Raw genomic sequence first — 16,795 nt, forward strand, 5'->3', positions numbered from 1 at the left:
ATATGAATGTGACAATTTGTAAGTTGGTTAATCATTCATTTTAATATGTTTAAGAATGTTAGTTGTTGGGGACATGGATAAAGTTACGAAATGTAAGTTTAATGGTAAATATGTATATTGTGTTTCAAAATATTGAAGTTACTTTACACAGGCTGGTGGGTGCGTGTCATAGCTTTCGGACATGTCCAATGTTGAGATATCAGTTTCCCGCGCAATTCAGCTCGAGTGGGTAACGCACATTTAGGGATGTTACGATGAGTACACAAGGGCGAAACTCGTCAGACAAGAAATTATAACTAATGAGAAAGGAATGGCAGCAGTAATGCTTATGTGCGCTGTTAACACACTGCCATTAACGGATCTAACGTCTTTTCCTCCCCGAAAGAGAAAGGGCCGAAAGTTTCTTCGCACTATCGGGCCAGCGAGAAAGAGAAACAAAAGGAAATTTAAGAAAAAAAAGAAAGGGAAAAATCCAAACAGAGTCGTATAACATTTACGGCTTGACTTTTACTCTTCGGTATCCGACCGTAAAAGTTTCAAAAAATGTCCGTTCGACGAATGGCGAGGCGGGAAAGGTCTCCATTTTATTTCTTGGCTCTTAAGCTTACGTTTTAGAATTGGAGAAAGGATTTTTAGTTACTTCTCCAGTTTGGCGCGTCTTTTCGTTCGGCTTCCTTTATGGTTTTTCAGTTTCCGTTCAAAAAAGACCCCCAGCGGCAACTAGAACGGGAGAAAGGAGAAGAGATGATAAAAATCGGGAGAGGTGGTGTCTGGAAATATCCTCCATTATGGAGGACCTCTTCCAAAGCATGGCTTCTGGAAGATAGTTTTCCAGCAACACTGGACTATGCCTGATACTGAATGTAGCGTCATGATTTTGTCGTAAACTGACTCTGGGAATACTTCTCGAGGACTCTTAAAGACAGTAATAAATTCAGGGGAACGAAACTTTGATACCAGTTCATGGTATCTGAAGTCGTTAGAGTTTAGTCAAATATACCTGCTTCTTTTTTCCCACTTTCCAGGAAACCGTAAGGGCGGGTCGAGGATAGAACAGTGCCCTTTTTAATAGTCACCCTCCCTATACGTTCCATATTCAAGCAGTATAAAGCTTCAAAAATTGAGCGAAAATGCCATAAAGGAAAGTCATAAACTGACAAAGAAGTGACGGAGAATAAACATCGCACAAACACGCAAAAAGAAGAGCCATCTAACGGCAAAAATGTGAATTAACGGTGGTCGTAAAGCAACAAGAAGCGTAGAAAGATGAAGTTGAAAGCAAACAAATACGTGAGGGTTTGGCTAACGGAAACGTCTTCCTTCCACGATTTCATGTTCTGCCAGCAAGTTGCCATTCGTACTTGAAACTTTCAAGACAGTTTGACAGGGGAATTACTTCTGGACGGTGACTCTTAGTTGTCGTGGATCTTTTGAATGTTGCGTAAAGGAAACTTTCCAAAATTTCAAAGGAAACATGCGGAAAATGTGCGACTAATCTTCAACTTGTCCAAAGCAAAAATGTAATGAACACTAAAACGGGAGATGGCGCTTGCGTTACTTTTAATATAATATTGATACTTTTATCAGGTTAGTCAAGGAAGAAAACCTAAATTTTTGTTTCTAAATTAGAACTTTTAGATTAATTAAAACATAATATGAGTTGGAGTTACTTCATGAATCTACATTTCATATCATATTTTTAAAATGTAATTGCTTACAAACGTTTCTAAACGAAAATTAAATATAAGTCTTCTTTTCAAATTTTCACAAGCAAAATTGGGTAATGTCCTCTAACTTCAATACTCCTGAAGAGTATCTGTTGATTGAACTTTTTTGCCAAATGGTAACAGCAGGGGCTGTTACTGATATTGTTGCAGTGTTGAACAACCACCGAGTATTTTAGCATACTTTCATACTTTTTGTTAGTATTCTTTTCATTATTTTCCTATTAAATACATTAAACATAAATAAATAATAATACGCGTATAAAGTCAGGAAGAGGACCACAGTCCGATAGTAGAGTTTCGTAACTCATGCAACATGGAAAGAACATAATATGGAAAATCTGAGGAGTGGTTGTACAAAAAGTCGTTGAACCAACTTCATCAAAATTAAAGTTAAAACTTCCTCAAAAAATTTCAACTTCGGTTTTATTGCTGGAATTTTAATGGTTTTTGCAGCCATGCTACTCAGCGAAGGCTGAAAATGATGTCTGTTCGTCCTCTTCAACTGTTGGTAACCCAGAAAATAGTGAAGGCTGTGCGAACTCCAGAGCTACAGTATGCAGAATCATGGTTTGAAAAATCCCCCACTTGGGATCAACTATACCGGAAATCGAACCCGGGTCTCGCACTTGACAGATACGCAGCGGTTCCAGTGAGATATAAAGAACAAAATATAAATTGTGTATTACGTAATATTTCTTATCCTAATCTCTATATCATTACAGCAATTCAGCTGTTGAGCTATTTACAATTGGTATGCCTGAGGTCCAAACTATGCGGTAGCAGAATATGCTCGTTAAATGTTCTTTAATTGTCAAAATTACAAGGTTAATAATTACGCTCTAATTACTGCACGTTACATTTTGTATTATGAGACTTAATTGCTAGTGTTTCATTTAGCACTATGAGCGCTGGGCGTGCCATTAATAATAATTGCATCTAGTAGACGGATCGCTGTAGAAATTTATTATGACAGATTCGCTGTTTCAATTACTCTCAAAGCCAGGATTGTGCAAGTAGCTCCACTTGTGGAGGCCAGCGACTACGCATTATATCTCAAGGCCAGTAAGCAGCAGAAAGAAGGATTTTGAAAGGAGAAGATAAAGAAAAGATGTAAGAAGAGGTTGAGAATGAGCGATTGAGGATGAGAATCAAAGACCCAGACAGAGAGAGAGAGAGAGAGAGAGAGAAAAGGAAAGAGAAGAGAATAATAATTGTGAGGCAGATAAAGATAGAGAAATAAAGGAACGAGGCGCACACACACGCAGAGATAGAAAAACTGAAGAAATGGAGAAACTGGCATATGAGAGAGAGAAAGGAAGAAAGAAAAGTGCTGACTAACCCTTCTCTTCACTATGATTTTGCCTTGTAACTTCTGAACGAGTCATTTTCGGACAGGGGCTCCTTACCTCATATTGATGCTTTTGTCACGGAAACATCCTGTACATAAAAATACATTTGAAGATAAAACAGACTGACACAATTGACAACTTGTGAATCTGAATTTTCTGAATCAAAAGTTGGTGGAATAGCACTTGATGAGGTAATTTTTTAGACAAATTTTAAGAGTTTAGAAACACATGTATATAACACTCTAAAGATGTTCTTTTTTGAGGGCATGCGATACAATTTCCACGGGAGTCTTCCCAACCCCTTCCGTCCATGGCAGTGCGCCAACTTAGCTCTCTTGAAGCCAGATCTGGCTCTTTCGTGCACTCTAGCCGGACCCTGTGGCCGAGTGGTTAGCACATCGCGCTGCGAGGCCTAGAGTCCCGGGTTCGAATCCCGCTCGGCCTTAGTTGTTTGCGAATGTCCATTCATCAATTTCATCACTCATCCCCATCTTCACAAATTAGCCACATATACCACCTTTCGTCATAATTATACATTTTGCACGTGACGTGATATTGTTATATTGGCTGCGTCGCCCCACTCTCTCTTATCTCCCCAGCTACTTCTTTATAGCGCAATGCTAGACGTGAAATTGACATAATATTGTCGTCAGGGAATTCTTTACTTTCGATTTCATACCACCGTCGGTGGATTATTGAGATGGGCGATGCCGCCGGATCTAGATGTTGAAAACTAAGAATAAATTGTCATCAATTTAGAGTTGACGATAATAGCAGTGCCCCACCCCTTTGACAACTAACATTATCCTAGAAGGCAATTTATCCAGCCATCGTAAATCTAGCTCCATGAGAGTCAGTTTTAACTCCATTTAAGGTGAAATTTAGTTCTTTTATGCCCATCAGGTTTGGCAACACTGCCAGGAGGCAAGGAAGAAAGCATTGATCATATGGGAGTATGATTTGATTCATTCTCTTGTGAATATAAACTTCCGATGGAATAGAAAGAGATGTCAACAGGAAGAGGGCAGTTTGAAGATGAATTTCACCAGCGGAAAAGTCGAAACTTCCATTTGATTAGCCGTAACTTGATGTTGAAGTTGATTCCCCATAAGGAATACATGGTATTCCGAAAATTATTATTCATCATATTTTTAAAACATTGTGTCCAATTTAATATCAACATAACAAAATGTTTGCACTTGCAAGATGCAGAGAAATTCATACTCTTGGATACACCCAGGGTTTGTTTTAGTAGCAGTGCCCATTCGGGCGATACTGAAATAAATGCACAATTGGTGCGTAATTGTATCTCCTCGCCTTAAGACAATGTACAACGCATTGCTCTTCACTGATATAATTGTGACAATCAAGGTTGACATTTTTTCAGGAATTGCTCTCTTTCTCATTTACAATAAAAATATCCCAATTTGCAGCCACCAGTGGCTTACATACAGGTTAGTCGATACAGAACAATTGAACATCGCCTTCCCTGTCGCATTAAAATTCCCAACATAACAAAATACCAAACCCATGTAAACTGTGCGAATTAAACTTTTTGCTTTGGGAAGGGGGATATTTTTTGTGGTATGCAAATTTGTATACAAGTCAGTAAATTAAAGTATTACCTTGCGGTTCTAAGTGCCTTAGAAAATTGGTTCTAATCTACGGCATTAAATCTTATAATATTTACACATAAGTTAGAAACACTTAGTGTATGTACTTTCTAAGAAAACCCAATCTCGTACACAAAAAAGCTATCGGACTAATAACATCGAAAACTTGACCCAATTTCAAACTTAATGTCCATTAAACCGACGTACACGTTTCTTGTGAACATTTTAGTGTATGTAAAATATCATCACTATGCCACGAAAACCTATGCTGAAAACAGCCTGCTGTTGGCTCGGTGAGGTTGGTTAGTTTTAGAATGGTGTCCTTTAATCCACAAGGCCGCATACTTTTCGGCAATGATCAATTGGGATTGTCACATAGTTAAGAAATGGTGGACGATATACTTTCAGTACAATTTTCTTTAAGGGGGATAACAACATCCCTGGTAGGGATAAAAATAATTTTATTTTGCCGGGATAATTTTTTATGGGGAGAAATCCCTGGCCCCCTTTAATTCGCACACTGCCCATGCTACAATCCTTGCAGATTTGTTATAAATCAGGGTGTCTACCAGTCAAGAAATCAGCAGGTAGGTCAAGAAAAGGCAAGAAGTCAGCAGGTAGGTAAAGAAAAAGTCAAGAAATCAACAACAGGTAGGTCAAGAATAAGTCAAGAAATCAACAACAGGTAGGTCAAGAAAAAGTCAGGAAATCAACAACAGGTAGGTCAAGAAAAAGTCAAGAAATCAACAACAGGTAGGTCAAGAAAAAGTCAGGAAATCAACAACAGGTAGGTCAAGAAAAAGTCAAGAAATCAACAACAGGTAGGTCAAGAAAAAGTCAGGAAATCAACAACAGGTAGGTCAAGAAAAAGTCAAGAAATCAACAACAGGTAGGTCAAGAAAAAGTCAAGAAATCAACAACAGGTAGGTCAAGAAAAAGTCAGGAAATCAACAACAGGTAGGTCAAGAAAAAGTCAGGAAATCAACAACAGGTAGGTCAAGAAAAAGTCAGGAAATCAACAACAGGTAGGTCAAGAAAGTCAAGGAAAAGTCAAGAAATTATGTTTGTGGTCAAGAATTTTTTTAATTTTTGGAAATCTAAAATTCTTGACCACAAACATAATTTCTTCATTTCTCCTATACTTTCTTGACTTGAACTAACTAACTCTCTAGCCTTCTTAAACCCGAAGGTTCAAGGCTGCAGCAACACAAGCCTTCCATCTGTCCCTATCTTCAGCAAGATCTATATACTCTTTTCCATCCCTACCAATTTCCTTTAGGACCATCTCAACGTTATACCTCCATCTTCGTCTTGGCCTTCCTACAGGTCTCTTACCATCAGGTTTCCCAACAAGAATCCTGTAAACTCCTCTTTCCTCTCCCATTCGTGCCACATGGCCTGCCCACCTAAGTCTTCTTGATTTAATTATTCTAATAATATCTGGACATGAATACAAATTATGTACTTCTAAATTATGTAACCTTCTCCACTCACCTGTCTCCTCATCCCTTTTAGGTCCAAAGATTTTCCTAAGGATCTTATTTTCAAATACTCTCAATTTATGTTCCTCTTTCAATGTAAGGGACCAAGTTTCACATCCATATAATACTACAGGCAAAATTACGGTTTTGTATATTTTAACTTTTAGTTTCTTAGATATTAAACGAGACGACAAAAGTTTATGAAGATAAAAGTAACATGCATTTCCTGAATTAAGCCTACTTTTTATTTCCTCTTTAATATCATTATCATTTGTTATTAATACTCCTAAGTACTTGAATTTGGAAACTTGTTCAAACGAGTTGTAATCAATAATTAGATTTTGATGATTACCTAACACTTGGTTTAGGCCTGTAAGCATATATTTAGTTTTCTCTTTGCTAGCTTCCAAACCTATCTCTTTAGCTGCTTCGAAAAATATTTTAGCACCTTCTTGACTTGGAAATCTAAAATTGTATTGTGGCCATTCCACATCCAGGTTGAAGTCTGGAGCATTCATTTTTACATGCATTAATAATTAAAGCAAGCCTAAATTTCTTGTTTTCTTCTTAACGGCCTTGTGGTAGGATTTTTTCATTAAGTATTAAATAAATGTTAAAAAAAGGGGGAAAAAAGATCAAGAGAAAGGAAAGAAGGTCAAGAAAAAGTCATGAAAGAGTCAAGAATTTTGGATTTGTTATTTGGTAGACACCCTGTAGATGCACAGGGCCATTACATGGTACGATATTACGTGTGCTGTTCTGCGTGAATATCAATTCCAGTCCTCATTTACAAGGCATGTGACTGGAACGGTACCCCTCCTCCAGTAGCTGCTGACGTTGCAGTTGGGTGTCAAATGGAGACATTGCTTTCATTTCTCTCTCGGGAAACTGCCTCGGCTGCTTCCACAGACTCACATTAACGCCGTTCTCGTCGCCGTCCCTGACTTCGAACCTCCCCGTTATGAAGCATGTCCTTTCTTTTCCTGAGCGACGTCATTCGGGCAATCTCTTACACGGCGGTGTCTCCAGAATTCCTACGAAAGAGGCATTTCGTCCCCTTATTCTCTGCTCTATATATAACGATGTGCAGGACACTGCAGGGTGACTGGAACGGCACATTGTAGCCGTTCCTTTAGAAGCAAACGGGGTAACTTTTTGCACAGAAAGGCAATCCCTTTGGCATTTCTGAAATGTCGACAACCTTTTTAGGGCTTCAAAACAAAGTGTTAACGTTTTTGCGCTGTGCTGCATTGCATGCACAGTCGCTTTTCTAGCATCTTTGGCTCGTCGCGGTGCAGAGGATCAGCTCAGTAGCAAGACCCTTTGGCGCCCTGGATAGGATTGGGGTTTGCAACCCTCCCCCTCCCCAAGCACAGATACTCCTGCGTCTTCCGATATATTCTTCTTGTGCCATGGTTTGTAATATTTACATCCTACAAACTTTGAAATGAGAAAACAAAGAAAGTCAAAAAATAGTATAGGGCATATTTTAGTGTTTCGTAGTTTGCGTTTCTGATTAAAAAAGCATATTTGAGAATAGCTTAGTTATGTCGTAGTGTCTGTATAAGAACATAGTTAAAAATGTACTACTTTGGGAAACAGAAAATTTCAGCAGTTTTACGAGAATATAAGCCTTCATGTAAGAGAAAGCGTGTCTTCCCGTCTTGCCCATTCCCCTTTCGCCCAGTACCGAAAAACATGTTTTATTGGCCCAAGTGATAACACGCGCCAGAACGGAAGTACCGTTTCACCCAGAGTGAAATTTTTTGAATGTGCAGGGAAATGTGAAAGTAAAATTCCAAAGAATCAGGTGTGGCTTCCAAAGGGGAGCCTTGTCGCATTGTGTAATGCATTAATAACAGAAATGCAGATACATGTACATAAGAATACACAGTACAAACACAATATCAACAATAGCATTAGTCAGTGAGGTTAGGTTAGGTATATTTTAATTTTTACTTTCACATTTCCCTCTGGGCGAAACGGTACTTCCGTTCTGGCGCGTGTTATCACTTGGGCCAACAAGTTCTTCGGTACTGGGAGAAACGGGCATGAATGAAATGGAAGTCTTACTCCACTTTCATTGTCGCTTGGAAAAGTTGTTTCGATCGGTCACAGAAAAGGAGTGAGTTTGAAGCAAACTAGTGTTTTGCAGAAAAAGGATTTCGCTTGAGCGCCAAATAGTTCGCACTAACGACGCTAGATAGCGTACGAAATTGAGAGGTTCTTCTCTCGAGCGAATAACGCTCGAACAGGCAAAACGAGCATTATACGCTCGAAACAAATAGTGCACGTATAATTGTAATTTGTCTGTGGTAGTGGGCCCTCAATTGTTGATCGTGAGATGAAAGACGCAGTGAAATTGAAACATAAGTAAGCATAGTCATGATCCTCACGTTAGATCGTAGTTTAGTATATCTTACCAATACATAGTGATATACTAGAATAGAATGTATGATTGTGGGCTGAAACTGACAGCTCGAACGTAGCATTACACTCGTGCGTGGACGATTTGAACGAGTACGAACTAGAGACTGTATAAATATATTTATGGTATTTCATTTTGAAATATTTTGTTACAGTATTACAGCTTTAGAGGAGTCTGTATATCTGTATACGTCCTTTTACCAAGAAGGTGTTTGAGCTTGGTGCGATGAGTCGTACCTATTTTATTCTTTAAGGTTGGCAAACCTAACTCTAACCCACATCCTTCGGTAAACGAGGCCCACTAAACATGCTCGGTTTGTGTGCACCGTGCCGTGAAGACATATAGATGGCGCGCAGGTTTGATTTCAAATATTCTCGATTTCGGATGTGCTCCAGAGCTATTTATGCCGCGAAAATTGACGATAGAATTTCCACCTAAGACGAATAACACCGAGAATTCAACTCAGATTGCCTCCTTGGAAGCGAAAGTCAATATCGACTGCGGGACTGAGTCTCCCATGAAAGTTCTAAATACAAGAACATTTAAAGTTAGATCAGACAAATGTGCAGTAAAAAGATTTCATTTATTTTCTGACAATTAACCACGAAAATGTCTGTCCACTCTAACCCACATCCTTCGGTAAGCGAGGTCCACTGAACATCTTGTCTGGTAAGACCATAGAATTTACTTTCCATGATAAGTAAATACTCGACTAATTCACTTTCCAGCTCCTTGCCCACTACCAAACAGTTTGCGCTTTTTCAGCATTGGTTGCCATTTTCACTTTTTACCCCTCTGGAACGATACAAAATAAACGAATCCTTAATATTTATTACCTATTTAAAATTTCCACAGCTTAGCTACCATATACCACCTACCGCACTGTTCTGGCCTGTATATTATGTTTAATATAAGTATTTGAAATTAGGGCGGCGTTTCAATTCGGATACTTCCGGTATTCCTCAATCAGTGTAGGACTACCACCAAAGTTCAGTCAGAAAGGACTAGAAACACTATTAAGTTACACCGAGATTATAATAATTAATACCTTGTGACAGCAAGAGATCATATTTAATTTATTGTTTATGCTGTATCACTTATGTGATCCATAACAATTCGTTAATAATGACAATAATTTTATAATTAGGAGGCCTAACCGATTTTTTATGGAAAGAGAGTGGTAAACTGATCTCCTTGGGATGTCCGTTTGGGTCCAAATACGGGTCACCCTAACAAGAGGAGAAGAAAGGGTCTACCTGGAAAATAATTCGTCTGCCCTCAAGACTCCCCACACGAAATTTCCTGGCACTGTACCAACATCGAATGAGTAAGCTGGCAGCCGAAATAGAACACGTTGTAATTGAACGAAACGTTTGGCTATCGACTTGGGGAGAAATCATTTCCAATTCTTTAACTACTTCAGCGAACAGTAAAGGTTTTAGGTAAGGAAATGCAGTTCCGTAGGTAAACTTATTCTTCATCAAGGACATATTCATGGGGGTCCGACCAGCCACTCTCCCTGAGAAACTTACTATTAAAATTAAATAATGAAAAAAGACTTGTTGGGCATTTGTAGAATTAGATCCGCGGTGGTCTACTCGGTATGGCGTCTGACTGCCACACGGAAGACCCGGGTTCGATTCCTGGGGTGGGCGATCGGAGGTCGGAATTTTTCCGGCTTTGGCCCCGCATAAAGCTTTTCTGGGGTTCACCCAGCATCAAACAATGGGTACATGGGGCAATCCGGCGGGGTAAAGGCGACCGGAGCGTGGTGCTGATCACATCGCCTCCAGAATGGTCGAATCGAAAATGGGATTACGCTGAATACGTTGCTTTCTACATTGACAACGTTCTATACCAGTCAGTTGATTTGGCCCTACTCCTACATCCCCTAAAATGTGTCTTCATGGCACGGTGCTATATGCACGGGGAACTTCACCTTTTTTTTTACCTTTTACCGACTGCATCAGTTTTTTTATTCAATAAATATTCAATCCTTTATCTTTTTGACATTAATTTTCTTGCCAAGGCAGTTGTTTTTATACAAATATTGCGCTGACTTCCGTGGCAGAGTGGATAACACAGCGCGTTACGACCCCAGGTGTCCCGGGTGTGAATCCAGGCCTAGGCATGGGCGTACAGTGACCGGCAATAAAAATTGGGACACCTGGATCCTGCAAGGCGTTGTGTGTGTTACCTAACTCTGCGGCGATAAAAGGATTTTAATAGCAAATTTTCAATTGTACCGGTAAGTTCTCCCACCGCAGTACAGTTCGGCAACACATGCCTGCAAGGAAACTAGTACTTCAGGATCCAGGTATCCCACTTTTTATTGCCGGTCACTGTACTTTGTGAGTGCCTTTTCAATAATTCAATCTTATCATCACTCATCCTCATCTTCGCAATCAGCAAAAAGCGGCAGGAAAGTGAAGTAAAATAGACCAAATCAATATGAAGGGCTTGGGTATTAAACATGGTAAGTGACATTTTGGTCATCATAAGGCTTCAGCCGTAAAATTGTAGGTTTTGAGGAAGAATACGTAATGACTTGATTGTAAAGAGGTTTATTTAACATTATGCCTGAAGGACTTGAGAGAACATTAATGGCAATGAAAAGAATATAAACCCCAATTGACCTTCAATAAATGAAGTAACGAAGAAACAAATTTACAGAAATGAAAAGTTCCCACCGGAGGCTTGCTTTCTTCCGACCTCCTGTAGTTCCTAGCCACGTCCCTTTTTCTAATCAAAGCCATCTAGTGGCAAAGAACTAAATATTTCCCTTCTTACACTCAAAAGATCTTGCATATGGTTATATCAATCAATCATACAAACTTTGGTTATCTTAACTACACGTACGTTATATAATAATAATAAATAATAATCTTACACCGTCTTTTTACCTATTCATGCAATAGTAACAATACAATGTTAATGAATTTACATGTTATTATCAGTGGCGTAGCGTTATAGTAGTCCCGTACGCCCGGCGTTCCCAGATTTAAAATTTCAAAAATGCTTAAATGCTGTGAATATAAAGTAAAACGTGACTAATTTCGACTTTCATGGCATTATAATAGCTATTTTTCGCGATCCGCTTGCAACGCTCCACTCTCAACACTCGTTCTAGCATCTTTTTTCAATGCCTTTTCTGGCCGGACGCCGAGCAGGTTCGGCATAAAAGACTCTATATTCCTTGCTGCCTTTCTGGAGGGAAAGCTTCGTAAATGCTCTCTCGTACGCCAGCGTACGGAGCAGAGAGGTAGGTCTACCGTGATTGGTTCATGTGACCATTCCTACCTTCTGAAGCAGAAGACAGCGGTAGAATTCCTAACAGGTTCTTCGCGCTCATGCAACTCGTGCTATATGATGCTACAATACGCAATATTAACTGACGTATCTTTACCAATATCAAATATACCGCTTCTTAATGGCCACTGCATTGTATAATTTATCGTACGAAGAGCGATGTGCATTAGAAACTAATAGATCAGCATAGTTCTTGTCAAATAAGTTGGTGAAGTCCTCGTGATAGAAATTCAGCTTGTGGCTGCTCTACCACTTAACCCGCAAAACTATTATTATTTTTATTGTTATTATTTTTTCGTTATTATCTAACTGCTTAATATTGTGTCAATGGAAATGTTTAGCATTCACTTGAAAACTCTTAACATCGAATGGTCTCTGGACAAAATTATTTTAAAATGTTTATCAGCATTCTCAGGATGTAATAAACAGTGGTCTGAATTACTAATCGGCACTGTTACGTCAGTAGAGTGTACGATATTTGGATCATCCACTGTGCTTTGCACAGTGCACCAAGACGGCAGAGGTACTTGGTTCGAATCCCGGCGTGAGCACAGGTGTTCTTTGTCAGTGTCCCTTCATCAATATCATCACTCATATTCATATTCGCAATTAACCAAAAGTGGTAGAAAAGCGAAGTAAAACAAACCAAATCAATCAGTAGTTGGATCCTCCACAACAATGACGTCTACTGTTGTGCAGAGGTGCTTGTGATTCAGGTAGGTTTTTTTAAATGACTTGTGTCGTGCGGAAAGGTATAAAAAATGGTATAAATCACCAGAGTTCGAAACATTTGTGGCATAGTGAGGCATCTAATTTTCTAGCTAAAACATGAATGGATGATGTTTTATTGAAAACCCAGCTGACTTCAGGCAAATAAACAATACCTGTGGCGACTAATTCCATAAGTAAATTATTAAGCAAAAAAGGGCCGACCCTTCCTTCGGACTTGGCGTTCCCACCCGAAATGTCCATGCTACGCCACTGGTTATTATTAATAGACTTATAAATTATATTAACGTATTAATTTAAGCATTTATATTATTTCTAAGACTGTTCGGAACCCTCCCCAGAAATATATTTTTAGATACGTGGGTGTTTTTGGCCTATAGCATATCGGCGATGTAATCGATGAAGCAATTTGACCCCTCTCCGGGGACGCCTATGCGAAGTCAATTGAAGAGTCCGAAGCAAAATGCTTATCAGAGACACGACAATGCATACACAGAATGAACCAGTTACGCTATCTTGTTCACGAACTCCTCCCCCCTCCACCCTTTCAATTTCGCGTGCTGCGAGTTCATTCGTCGCGTCGCGTCGCAACGCCAAATCCCCCTTCAGGAGCAAAGGGCAAATGCACACTGTAAATAAAGACGCATCCTCACTCTGCCCCTCGAGGTCCCCCTTCCTACTTTTTTCCCGCAAAGTTGCACACCCAAACTCCCGCAAAGCCCCGGAAATCTTTCTGTGCTTTTTTTTTTTTTTACGAAACGCTGTCTTGTCCAATCTGATTCGAGTCGACACAGAGTTGTCTCAACTTGTCATTCATGTCAGTGTTGCCAGACGATAGCGTTTTCCCCTGGGTCTGGGGAAATTGTAACGATACTAATTGATTGTGTTATAAGTTCACTTTATGCATAGTAAGGCTAATCGGGACTGGACCTACAGTTTATGTGCCTCCATCAGTTAACGATACTTGTCCAAGGATATTTACTTGGTTCGCTTTGATATGTGGCCGTGGTGGCTCAGTCGGTAATGCGTCTGACTACTAGTGTTGCCCACGAGACGAGACTTTGGACTGTCTCGTCTCGTGGAAATGCTGTGAAATGCTGTCTCGTCTCGAAAATATTCGTTTGTCTCGGGACACATGATCAATCTCGTCTCGTCTGGAATTTTTAAAAGCCTGTCCCGTATCGTCCCGTGAGCAACACTACTGACTACCATGCTAAAGGTCCCCGGTTCGATCCCCGGCCGGTTCAAATCCTGGAATTTGGAAGCGGCCCCGGCGCCCACCCAGCGTCGAATAACATGGGTACCTGGGGGAAACCCTGGGTGATAAAGGCGGTCAGGGGCGTGATGCTGATCACATCACCCCCACTCACGACCGGATCAAGAAAGTGTGGGGCGTTACCCCCACACCCCCTATACGCCTTCATGGCGTTGTGCGAAGCACAGGGGAGCACTTTACCTTCATCACTTTGATATATTGTGGTATTTTCTCAATTGTTTCATTTAATTGACACCTATGGCTTCATCCCGTGCTGTGTGCATGCTGTGACAGTTTTCAGTTTTGCACCAGCACCCGTTTTAAATCCGCCTCGTTGGCGGAGAGGTTAGCATAGATCGCTACGACGTCAAGGCCCCGAGTTCAAATCCCGGCATGGGCGTAGGCGTTACTTCGTCAGTTTCATCGCACCATCAGCCATCATCTTCATCTTCGCGATTAGCCAACAATGACAGGAAAGCCAAGAAAAATTAAGGAAATCAATCAATCAATGAAATCCACTTTATTCACTTAAGAACTGATCATGACTGAAAGTTTAAAGTGGTATCGGACCCACTAAGGACCGGGAGCTGCTTTCTGTGACGTAGTGGTTATAGTAATGTACTGCGACGCGAGGCGTTTTCCCTGTAAATTTTGTGATCCTTCTCTCGTGAGCAGAGGTGTTCATTTCAAATCAACCTTCCTCACCTTCACCCTCACAAGCTTTCCGGAGTGTGTTGTCTGCCCTCATGAGCGTCGTCCCCCGGCTGGCGAGTTAAAAACTGGACCTACAGTTTAAAAGGAAGTTACCACTATGGCATCGGTTAGGCATAGTTACCCTCATGAGTTGAAGACTAAAAGTGGTAAACGTTGTAAGTGCCAGAAGCGAAAGTGTTGGGAAATCGCATCGTTCCGCACATCAGCCCGTAAGAACGTGCACACTAGTGACCTCTTTACACGCCCTTTGAACTACTTAGAGGGCTACCAGCCACATTTCACGTTTACCACATTATAAAGCATGACACGTTTCACAGTTTAACATGGAAAACGGTGTTTGAATTATTGTGGCACTTACAGCGTTTACCAATTTTAGTCTTCAGTTATAGCAGTACATTATACCCGTGGTATCTCAGTCGTTAGGGCGTCTGACTACCATGCGGGAGACCCGCGTTCGATCCATGAAGGGGAGAGCTGGGACTTTTTCAACCTGTTCAAACGGAGGAGTGGGTACCTGGAAGAAACCCTGGGGGGTAAAGGCGGCCAGGGACGTGGTGCTAATCACATCACCCCAAACTCGGCCGAGAACAAGAAAGTGTGGGGCCCTAACCCCACACCGCCTATACGCTTTCATGGCGTGGTGCAAAGCACAAGGGGAGCAATTTACTTTACTTTTTTAACATCAAAGTGCATCTTTCGAGATGCACTTTAATGCATCAGTTGATAGTTCTTTATGCACCAAATCATTGATCATTAATTTCCATTGGCCCCCATGGCGCAGTGGTAGCGTCATTGCCTTGTAATCAAGGGGTCCCGGGTTCGATACCCGGTGGAGGCACAAGTGGTTCGGATCCCACTTTAAACTGTAGGTCCAGTCCCGATTAGCCTTACTGTGCATAAAGTGGACTTAAAACAGCAACTCAATTAATTTCCATTGGATTTTTACATGAAAAATCAAAGAAACACTCGTACTATACGTTATGAAACTCGATTTATATACAGCCCCGCATTAAGTTCTGCAGGTAACCTACCACAGAGGTGAGAAATAAAGGAAACGTTCATTTCGTATCTGTGATTCAATCTCTCCGTCACACCGATGAATGGGAGAAATTATTTGCATTCTTGGAGATATATTGTGCGGTTAAGTGGCAACACTGATTCAGAGCAGCGCGCGCCACGTTCCGATGCCCAATGCACCGGCCGCACAGTGTGCAACCGTGTACTTGGTGCGCGAGTCACGAGACAGCTTCAGTCCGTCTGTGAAAGGGTTTGCGCTCGGTGAAGAACCACGTGTTGGCATCGACTCATATTTCCTCCCGGTAATATTGGGACGCGAAAGTCAGGGACAGAGTGTCGCCCCCTTATTGGTGACACGTAGGGCTGTCGGCAAGTACTGTCGTAGTATTCGTTCGTCTGTAATCATTCCAAACATAGTAAAAGATGCAGTTATGTTAGTTTCTGATTGTTTAGTAAGAAATATTGGTGGGAGTAGTTTCGCAGATAATTTGCGGAAGGTAAGTTGAACTAAGTTTATGCACAATTTAATAATTAGTTTACATTCAGTATCGTAGCAATTTCACTATTATGTACAAATTATAATTATTTATAAATTTATAACAATTTTAGGCTCTTGTTGGTAAATTTTTGCCAAATATCTGGCGATAAGATAAGAAGAAATCTGTCTAATATTACTTAAGTGTAGCAGAAAATTGTTAATGTGTGTGTGTTGGAACCAAGGTTGATCTTCGTTTATTTTGCAAGGAACGTCCAAGTCGGAATTCGTATCCGGTAGCCTTGGCTAGTCATTCCGGCACGGAAGCCGGCGGTTTGTAGTTATGGTAAATGAAATGTGCTTTTGTGAATTTTCGGTTAATCGTGATGATGAGGCCGACCTCATAGCCGTGTGGTTAGCACATTGCGTTAATACGCCCGAGGTCCCAAGTTCGAATCCCGGTCTTGGCATAGGTGTTCTTTGTGAGTGTCTCTTTATTAACTTCATCACTCATCTTCATCTTCGCGATTAGCCAAAAGTGGCAGAAATGCAAAATAAAAGATACCAAATCAATCGATCAAACGTGATGATTGATTGATTGGTTTAGTTTATTTTACTTCGCGTTTTGTGCTTCTTGGCTAATTTGCGAAGATGGGGATGAGTGATGAAATGGTGAAATTGATGAATGGAAATTCATT

At 40.6% G+C, this 16,795-nt stretch overlaps 1 protein-coding gene and 1 non-coding gene across 3 annotated transcripts in view; both read left to right on the forward strand.

The window, feature by feature from the left end:
* LOC145993200 (uncharacterized) overlaps positions 1–16,795 on the forward strand; it is a 776,759-nt gene that overhangs the window by 67,861 nt on the left and 692,103 nt on the right. Inside the window, exon 1 of one of the 2 annotated variants that reach the window (XM_083129420.1) lies at positions 16,084–16,119. The exons of the other annotated variant lie outside the window; for it this stretch is intronic. The gene's annotated coding sequence lies outside the window, so the exon portion shown is untranslated. Of the gene's footprint in view, positions 1–16,083; positions 16,120–16,795 lie in introns of those variants that run through there. 2 annotated transcript variants of the gene reach the window in all.
* On the forward strand, positions 15,372–15,443 carry TRNAT-UGU (transfer RNA threonine (anticodon UGU)). The gene has a single exon. It is a non-coding gene; the product is annotated as a tRNA-Thr (tRNA).

This window comes from Lepisma saccharinum, chromosome 1 (genome assembly GCF_977018435.1).
Source record: "Lepisma saccharinum chromosome 1, izLepSacc3.1, whole genome shotgun sequence".
NCBI classification, from domain to species: Eukaryota; Metazoa; Arthropoda; class Insecta; order Zygentoma; family Lepismatidae; genus Lepisma; species Lepisma saccharinum.